General features: G+C 35.3%; 1 pseudogene; it reads right to left on the bottom strand.

The window, feature by feature from the left end:
* Positions 1-3,214: 3,214 nt before the first annotated feature.
* On the bottom strand, positions 3,215-6,751 carry LOC149538321 (uncharacterized; annotated as a pseudogene).
* Between the last annotated feature and the right edge of the window lie 2,992 nt (positions 6,752-9,743).

Here is a 9,743-nt window from a genome sequence, read left to right as displayed (position 1 = left end):
TCTTGATTATCAACTATAATTCTCTCAATCTTTTCATTGGACTATTTATGCTTTATAAGGTTAAAGAAAAACTTAGAACCACGATCACCAAGTTGTAGCCAATGAGCACGTACTCTAATTTTTGCACCTCTAGTTTTAACCTATTGGTGTTGTCTAAGGGCTTCCTTAGCATTAATCACATGAGTGATGAGATCATAGTTCAAGGGATTGTCTTGAATGTTTGTTTCAACTTTTTGAAGGTCAGAGGAGATTTTTTTCAGTGAATCCATAGTCTTTGGTCCTATTTTGGCCAATGATTTTTAACAAATTCTACCAAGAGAGAATTATCATGTTCCATCTATCCGTATGTGAACTGGTGGGAAAGTTGTTCCGATTAATGAGTCTAATGATATGAATGGCAACAAGAATAGCTTCAGCTTTAAGAAGACTATTATTCAGAATAAATTTAGGATTAGAGTCTTTGTTGTGCACATGGGAATTATTAATTGTAATGTAAGCAGAGATAGGATGGTGATCGGAAAGGGAAGTAGAGGTTGCAAGGACAGTATTGCCTCAGTTATCAAGAAATTAAAAGAAGACATTTTTATTGGCACAAAAATGGTCTAATCTAGAATAGATTCTAGAGGGCCCTTGTTGGAAATTACACCAACTGTGCCATATTCCTGGATTAGTATCTTTATTACTAGTCAAGGGGTCAAAGAGATGTTTAGCATTTTTCATTCTATTCTTGTGGATTTTTTCCATGTCTCTCCAAGCAAATGGAAGAACACAAATTTTATCTTCTTGGGATTCAACCATATTGAAATCCCCACCCACAAGTCATGGGATATTAGGGAGAGTAGCCAACCAGTCCTAGATGATCGTTGTCTCCCTAAAATCATTTGAGGCATAAATAGAGAAAATGAAAAAGGTATTGTTGTCGTAACTAATAGTAATCCACACTACTCTATTACAAGGGTAGATCCCATTACCATTGATATAATTCACCCATCTTGGGTTAACCATAAGCGTAACACCACCCCTACCTCTAGGGTCGTTAGTACAAAATTTGATCAAATTTTTCCAAAGGAAGTTAAGATTGGTTTTAAGTATGAAATATATAGCTTTGATCAACTATAACATCAAGTCCATGAAATTATAGGTATCTAAATAATGCTTAATAAAAAAATTCCTATCAAGGGATTCAAGCCCCCTTATGTTCCATGAGATGAAATTCATGAGGAAACATTGGGGGGGGGGAGAGAACAATGGTTAGTTGACCCTACAATTGGGGCAATAGAAACAGAGAGGATGTCCTTGTGGTTTTTACTAGAAGAGTTCTTATTCTTGGAACACAAAGGCATCCCCATCGTTTCGATGTGGGAAAATTTCCCTTGAATTCATCATCATTATCTGAGATAGTAGGTGACAAGATATCCACATCCATGAACTGCTTAGAGTGGAGATGTAGAATCTAGGTATTTCTTACAAGAGAGGATGATCTCAATCATATAGTCATCGCCAAGCTCTCTAAAAGTCTTACGAGGGAGGATTTGGGGAGGTGCGAAAATTGTGCAAATGACAATGGGTTCGTTGTTGATCATATTAGTTGGGGAGGTGGGGCAAGAACTAGTTTAGGTCTCTTGAGAGACAACCAAGAATCAATTGTCTATATTAGAGGTTAGCAGAGGACTTAAATATTGAGAGTGCATAATGGAGTCATATTAGTCTGCTTATTAGTCCTTCATCTACATTTTTTAGTAATAGTTTGAAAACCAACATTTTGATTCTCATCTTCACCAAACAAGGAATTAGCCAAGATTAAACTAGGGGAAGAAGTAGAAGGAATGGACAGGGAGATGGAAACGAAAGTGGGGAGGGGAATGGGATGTTCATCTACAAGAGGGTTTTTGATCATAGACGAATCCACATAAGGGTTAGGAAAATCAGTGGTTTTTTTTTTTTTTGGTGGGGGGCGAGGGCTTAGCCGACAGAGTTTTTTATAATGATGGGGTAGTCCTTCCTCTAATACCCTTCCCTTCTACATAGGCAACAAGTGTACAAACCCCCCAAGAACTTCAATAGGGCAGGAGTAATTATCCTTAATTATTTTAATGTTGATATCATCTAAAATTTCTTTACCAACATTCAATGAAATAAGTATCCTAGCATCCATATGAGGAACCAATCTCATAGTATCGTCTGTTTGGATGACTTTACCAAGTGGTTCAAGCAATTGTGGAAGGAAACACAATAGAAATGGTAGGATTTGTTTGACCAAGATTCACCAAAGGGCTAAGAGGACAAGAGCTTCCTCATTAGTGGCCTCGGGGAACCAAGCTAGGGCTCAAAAGGAGGTAGAACCCACTATCCAATATTATTTTTAAAGCACTTTGGCTTGGGATTCAGGATTGGAAAAGAAACTTACATATAAACCTTTTTGAATTTGTTTGCAAAATGAAATATGAAATCTAAGTTTCAAGTTCTAGTAGTCATGGAGCCAATCATCAAAAAAAATCCTAGGAGGGCATTTATCTACTTCAACAATAGAGAAAGAAATAACCAAACTACTTAATCTATTTTTTTCTTTCACAATTTCAACAAGCATTTCCGGATTCAAAGAAATAGAGAAAGGTAAAGCAACAACCCCATTGTTCTTACTAGATTCACAAACTCCATGAATACTTGATAAATCAAACCTTACGCTTGCGTGAATGGCAATGCCAGAGTTAGCGACTGCCTTAGAGAACGATTTGGGTCTTGCAAGCAAAGAGTTGATGGTTTTGGGGGGATCAATCAATTTCGGATTGTCAAAAGCCATTGATGCCCTAGACGAAGCCATAAGAGAGATAGGGGGAACGAAATATGCCAAACGACAGAGGGAAGAGGAAGAGTTTTCAATCATATTAAATATATTAAAAACATGGAGTGAACAAACCTATCACTATCATCAGAGAAAGGAAATTGTTTTATCACCGTTTTCACCACTTTCGAAGAAAAAGGTCATGAATTCTTTTCATTTAATAATATTTTCAATTACTTTATGATTTGTTATATAATATAATTAGTTTGTTGAAAAATTAGAATAAATTCAATTATTTATGATGTCTTATATAACATAATTACATTGTGAGAAAATTAAAGTATTTATAATTAGATTAAGAATATAATTGAAAAATAAAATAATTATATTTTTATCAATAATTAACAAATTCAATGAATATTTCACAAGACATATTAGAAAACACATCGTAAATATTATAATATTTATGAGGAAATGTTACGAAAATCACATGGTCACGGGTTCTAACATTTAATTTTAAATACATGCCTATGAAACAATCAGCTTCTACTTTTCCCTCATAAAGGAAAAACAAGCCGACGTCTGTCTTGAGGCAGCAATCGTACAAAGACTGTATAGCCTATGGAGTAATGCACGTGTTACAATTAGTCCTCTTCAGGAAAGCAAACGGCTTCATCCTCGCTATCGGATTCGCTAATTAAAATACTTTCGTGATGCTGATCAAATATCTCTTTGCACTGATCTCCACCGCACGTTACTAATCTCCGCACGACTTTTCTCATAGAAGGCCGCACGTTAATTATTTCGCACCATGCGATCGTCAAACACAGCCATCTCTTGTCCGCCCATCAGAATTCTGTTGCGTATCCATTCCACGATGTCCCCGTCCTCTCCATACTCCGCCTCACCCGTAGCTTTCTTTCCGCTAACAAGCTCTAACATCACCACTCCGAAACTGTACACATCACTCTTCTCGTTCACCTTTAGCCTCTCTGCATATTCTGCATCACAATTCCCAACTCTAATAAAAATTCTGTTGCGGACAAGAGATTAGTAACGTGCCTAACCAGCGGCCTTCTATGAGAAAAGTCGTGGAGAGATTAGTAACGTGCGGTGGAGATCAGTGCAAAGAGATATTTGATCAGCATCACGAAAGTATTTTAATTAGCGAATCCGATAGCGAGGATGAAGCCGTTTGCTTTCCAGAAGAGGACTAATTGTAACACGTGCATTACTCCATAGGCTATCCTAGCTTGGTTAGCTCATTGGATACCCCAAAATCTGAAATTTTAGCCCCAAATTGCTCATCAAGCAAAATGTTGCTGGGTTTCACATCTCTGTGCAATATTGGAGGGCAGCAATCATGATGCATATAACTCAGACCACGAGCCAGACCAAGAGCAATCTGATAACGGATCGGCCATTGGAGATTTACCTGCGGTCCAAATCGATTTCCGTGCAGATAGTCGAAGAGGCTGCCGTTGGGCATGAACTCGTACACTAATAGCTTGAAATCGGAGTCTTCACTTGAAATGCAACAGAGAAGCTTCAAGATGTTAGCATGCCTGATGAGACCCAATTTGTCCACCTCCACTTCCCCCATTTTACTCTCTCTTCCCGTTCTGATCGTGTTCCGGATCTTCTTAACAGCTACGGCTTCCCCGTTCTGTAGAATGACCTTGTAAACTTTTCCAGCGCCTCCAGAGCCAATCACGTTACTCTCTCTCAAGTTGCGAAGGATGAATGCCTCGTCCACTTCTGTTGAATGGAACGGCGTCATCTTCCACGACTGCGTGTCTGCGTAACGCCGCTTCGAGGAGCGAGACAGATAAATGCAGCCCAAGGTAATGACGGCAACTATAAATAAAGATGGTACCAGAATGGTCACTAACCTCTGAGGTGACATTTTACTTGAAGATGAACACGAAGGTAGCATTAGATTCCGCCCTCCGCATAGCTTCGGGTTGCCCACAAGGCTGTCCTTGTAAGCCGGATTGTCTGAGCCATCAGGAATGCTTCCAGACAAGCGATTGTTGGATACACTGAAAAAGTTCAGATTCGGTCCTCCCAATTCGAGAGGAACCCTTCCAGAAAGCATATTGTTTGACAAATCAAGAGTATTTATTTTGCTAAACGATCCCGGGATTTCGCCCGTAAGCCTATTGTAACCCAAGTTGAGCTGAGTGACATTCTTCAGGGACATTACTTCCTCAGGAATCTCTTCTGAGAGAAAATTGTGATCCAGCAGGAGAATGTTGACCAAACTCAAACTCCCGAACTCAGGTGGAATGGGGCCTGAGAGCTGGTTGTTGCTAGCTTCAAACACTTGAAGTTTTTTAAGCCGCCCAACTTCCGGAGGAATTACTCCGTCGAAGCGGTTGTTGCTTATCATCAATCGAATCAGACTCGTTGCTTGGCCGATTGCGGGTGAAATCTTGCCTCGGAACTTATTTTTCTCTAGAAACAATCCCTGGAGCTTGTCAGCACCCCATAGTTCCGGAGGAATCTCGCCGCTCAGCTGGTTGTCGTCGATGTACAGATACTCTAGAGATTTGCAGTCTGCAAAGAACGAAGGCAAAGAACCGTTGAATTTGTTTGATGTGCCAACGAAGCCATACAACACTCCTCCCCTGCACAAATTCTTCGGCAGAGGGCCTTCCAACCCACTATTCGACACATCAGAGACCACGAAACTGGAATATGAGCCTAAACTCTGGGGTAACAAGCCACTGAAACTGTTGTTGTACAGCATCAAGTGACTCAAGTGCCGGAGCTCGCCGATCTGAGAAGGTATGTTTCCGGTAAGCGAATTGTTTTGCAATTCAAGATGACTCAGATATGTGAGATTACCAACTGCGTCGGGAACTGTGCCTTCGAGCTGATTGTGCCCCAAATCCAAAATGGATAACCTTGTGAGCTGGTCAATGTTCTCCGGAATTCGTCCAGACATGTTGTTTCTAAAAAGAGAGAGTTCCATCAAATTTGACAGAGACATCAAACTGGCAGGAAGATCGCCAGAAAGATCATTCTGCGACAGATCCAATAACTCCAGTCGAGTTAAATTGCCCAAGGAAGAAGGGATTTCTCCAACAAGGCTGCAGTTATCTAGCCTTAACTCTTGCAGCTGCTTTAAATTGCCAAGCTCTCTCGGTATAACACCGGGATGCAGAGGATTACCCCCAATCGTGAAGTTTCTCAGAGATACCAAACTGCCTACAAAATTAGGGAATGCCCCAGTCAGACTATTTTCGTGCAACAAGAGAGCTTCTATCTTTGGCAGGAGGCCGAAGGCTGGTGGAATGGACCCGCTAAAAGCATTGTGCGACAAATTCAGAACTCTCAACTCACTCAATCCGGAGATATGAGTCGGCAGGTTTCCAGTGAAGCCGTTGCTTGACAAATCGAGCTTTTGCAAACGGTTGCAATTGAAGAGGGCGTCTGGGGAAAGAATAGTGAAAGCATTGCCCTGAAGAGTCAAACCTGTGAGATTGGAAAGGCTGCAAATGGCAGAAGTGAAGTTGCCAGAAATGGAGTGAGCAGTGAGATCAACAGTGGTAACTCTGTCGAACTCATCACAGGTAATTCCTTTCCAAGCGCACGGAGTTTGCTGAGACCCGTTCCAGTTGCTCAAAGCATTACTGCTGTCCCTCCAGTCTCCGTTTCTGAGATTAAGCAAAAGTACTCCGTCATGTGACAGAGAAGCACAGTGGGTAAGCAAAAGGAAATAGCTGAGAATGAATGAAAACAAAGCAAGCGTTGTGTGGAACATGATTGGGTGCACAATGTTTCAGCACATCGCTCGGTTTGCAGTTACAATGGCAAAGCGCTTCTAGATTTCCATTAATATATTTTTCCTACAATCAACTTGTAGTTATCTAACCTTTTTGAGTGGTGTGAACTGGGCAAGGTTTTGTCTAAGAAAATAATTGAAGGAGACTTCGTACAGCCGGCTGAGAAGGATGCCATTTCTCTTTTGATGGTACGTTAATGTGCTCTTTAGATTTCGATGTTACGCGTTACTCAGAAGTGACGAAAGACGGGGAGACGTGATTGACCCGCAATGCGTTCGATCACTTTTACTTTCAAAGAGAAGTCCTCAATCGGTTTCACTTGTGAGATTACACAAAAAAGTCTTTATCTTTTAAATTCTTGCGTTTTGTTGGTATGATGCGTCCATTATTGAAGGACAAGGAGGTCAGTTGGAAACCATTTAAGCGAGAAAACTCTGGAGTTAACTTATATATAATAAGTATCTTGGTTTTTAATTTATTAGTTCTGTCAAGGCAGAATACTTATGCATTCATGTGACATTACACTAACCAATCAAATCAAAAAATTTAAAAGATTATATGAGATTTCAAATGTTTAAATCTTTTTTCTAATTTTTCATTATTTTATAAATCACATTTTTCATCCATTCTATTGGTCTATATTATTTTTGGTGGGGAAGAAAATTAATTTTCTTCAACAAAAAATAAAAATATTTTCTAACAACTTCATCTTGCATTAATGAATGTATTAATTACAACTTTATCTTTTCTACATTTGTCACAAGTTGATAAGATTTTATTTTTTCAATCATTTTATCTTCCACCTCATCAATATTGATTATCACAATCTATTAAATATTTTTAATTTCTTATTTTAAATATATTTATTATTAGTTTTACATTGATTTTTTTTTTTACTATTTGATACAACTTGTTCCTAAAACATATAAGTTCAAATTATATTAGCTCCTGCCAAGGCAGGAATACTTATGCATTCATGTCAATGCAAATGTGACATTACACTAACCAATCAAATCAAAAAATTTAAAAAATTATATGAAATTTCAAATGTTTAAATCTTTTTTCTAATTTTTCATTATTTTATAAATCACATTTTTCATCCATTCTATTGATCTATACTATTTTTGGTGGGGAGAAAATTAATTTTCTTCAACAAAAAATAAAAATATTTTCTAACAACTTCATCTTGCATTAATGAATGTATTAATTACAACTTTATCTTTTCTACATTTGTCACAAGTTGATAAGATTTTATTTTTTCAATCATTTTATCTTCCACCTCATCAATATTGATTATCACAATCTATTAAATATTTTTAATTTCTTATTTTAAATATATTTATTATTAGTTTTACACTGATTTTTTTTTTTACTATTTGATACAACTTGTTCCTAAAACATATAAGTTCAAATTATTCTTCCATATATATAACTAATAAATATGTCTTTTTAATATAATTTCAATATGTTATATCTTTGTATTTGAATTTCTAATTTTTTAAAAACTTTGCTTTTTTAATAAAAGTAGTCAAATTATTACTATTATTTTACTTTTATAAAAATAAATTAAAAAATATTATTTTTTAATTATATTTTATAATAGTGTTTGTAATATGTATAATTGATAAGCTTTACAGTTTATAAATTATATCATTTATTATTATTAATATTTTTTATTTAAACAATTTATCATTTAGTTTAAATACATTTAAAACTTAAATATATATTTTAATATTAAATTAATAATTATATTTTATATAAAAAAATACTAAAGAAATAACCACAAAAAAGATATAATTCAATTCTAAAAGATATATAAATTATTATTAAATTTTTATAAACTATGTATTAAAATTAAATAGTTATATTTTATTTCTCATTTATTACATCATATTTATTCATCAACATCAAACTTATGTGTATTACATCTATTTATTATTTACAAATGTATATATTAAATTATATAGATATTATTTCATAATTAAAAATTACTTAATTTTATGAAAAATTTGGAAATACAAAACATTAAATAGTAAACCTTCTCTAATTGTGTAAAATTAAACAATTAGTTTTAATTATAAAATATTTTTATATTTCAATACATTTCATTTTTTCTTATAAAAATGTGAGTTCTAATATAAAAATTAAATTCTTAGTTTCATTAATTAAAATATAATATATATTTTATTTTTATTATAACCATGATTTTATTTTGACTTTTTGTTTTATTAAGAAAAATAATTATATTTAATTCTCTCTCTCTCTCTCTCTCTCTCTCACACACACACACACACACACACACACACACATACACACACACACAACTTATGTTGGTATCATTCTATCTTACTATTTTATCTCTCTTCCTCTTCCTCCTATATATTATCTATCTTCTTTTTTCTCTACATATATGTTTATGTTGTTATTGTTGTATATTGCTATTTATCTATATCTATATCTCTATCTTAGTTTTTGTCCAGTGCTAATGATTAAAAATAGTGTGAGCTCCATTTGATAATCAAGATGAGAATAATACATAGTTGGGGGAGTTATTTCAACTACTTATGGTTCTCTAGTAGCATACATGGTATGCTTAAACATATAATGTGATAGTTCAAATGCTTCATCACTTCTTCAAGTTCTATAATTCAAATATTGGTATGGATATCTTTCCTCATTGCACATAATTTAAGTTGTCAATGTAGAAGGTGCAAATTTGTCTAAAGCATATGTATTGATCGTAGTATGATATTAAGTACTTAGTGCCATATTGGAGACTTTGGTCTCTTATTCTTGGGCTTAAATGCCCAAAGATATAATAATATAGCATGAGAACTTAACAACAAAATATGAATCATCCTATCAAATCACAAGCGCATTTCTAGGATGAGAATTTAACAACAAGATATGAGCAATCCTATCAGATCACAAGTGCATTTCTAGGAAAAAATTAATGCATTCACAATGTTAATTTAGATTCTCACTCATCTACACCTCTACAACCATTATGCATTAGGTAGGAACTATGACGCATTGCGTCTCTTGTTTTAAAATGTTATATTAACTAATTGGTTATTGTTCTATTGATAAAATTGAATGGTTCTAGATGAGCCCACCGAAGATTTAAGTATTGTTGAGTGCAAAGACTCCTACATAATAAGAGATGAAGT

This window comes from Cupressus sempervirens, chromosome 9 (genome assembly GCF_028749045.1).
Source record: "Cupressus sempervirens isolate cs-2001-9-10 chromosome 9, ASM2874904v1, whole genome shotgun sequence".
Classification (NCBI taxonomy): Eukaryota; Viridiplantae; Streptophyta; class Pinopsida; order Cupressales; family Cupressaceae; genus Cupressus; species Cupressus sempervirens.
The sequence above is the reverse complement of the archived record's forward strand: the minus strand, read 5'-3'. Positions and strand labels throughout refer to the sequence as shown.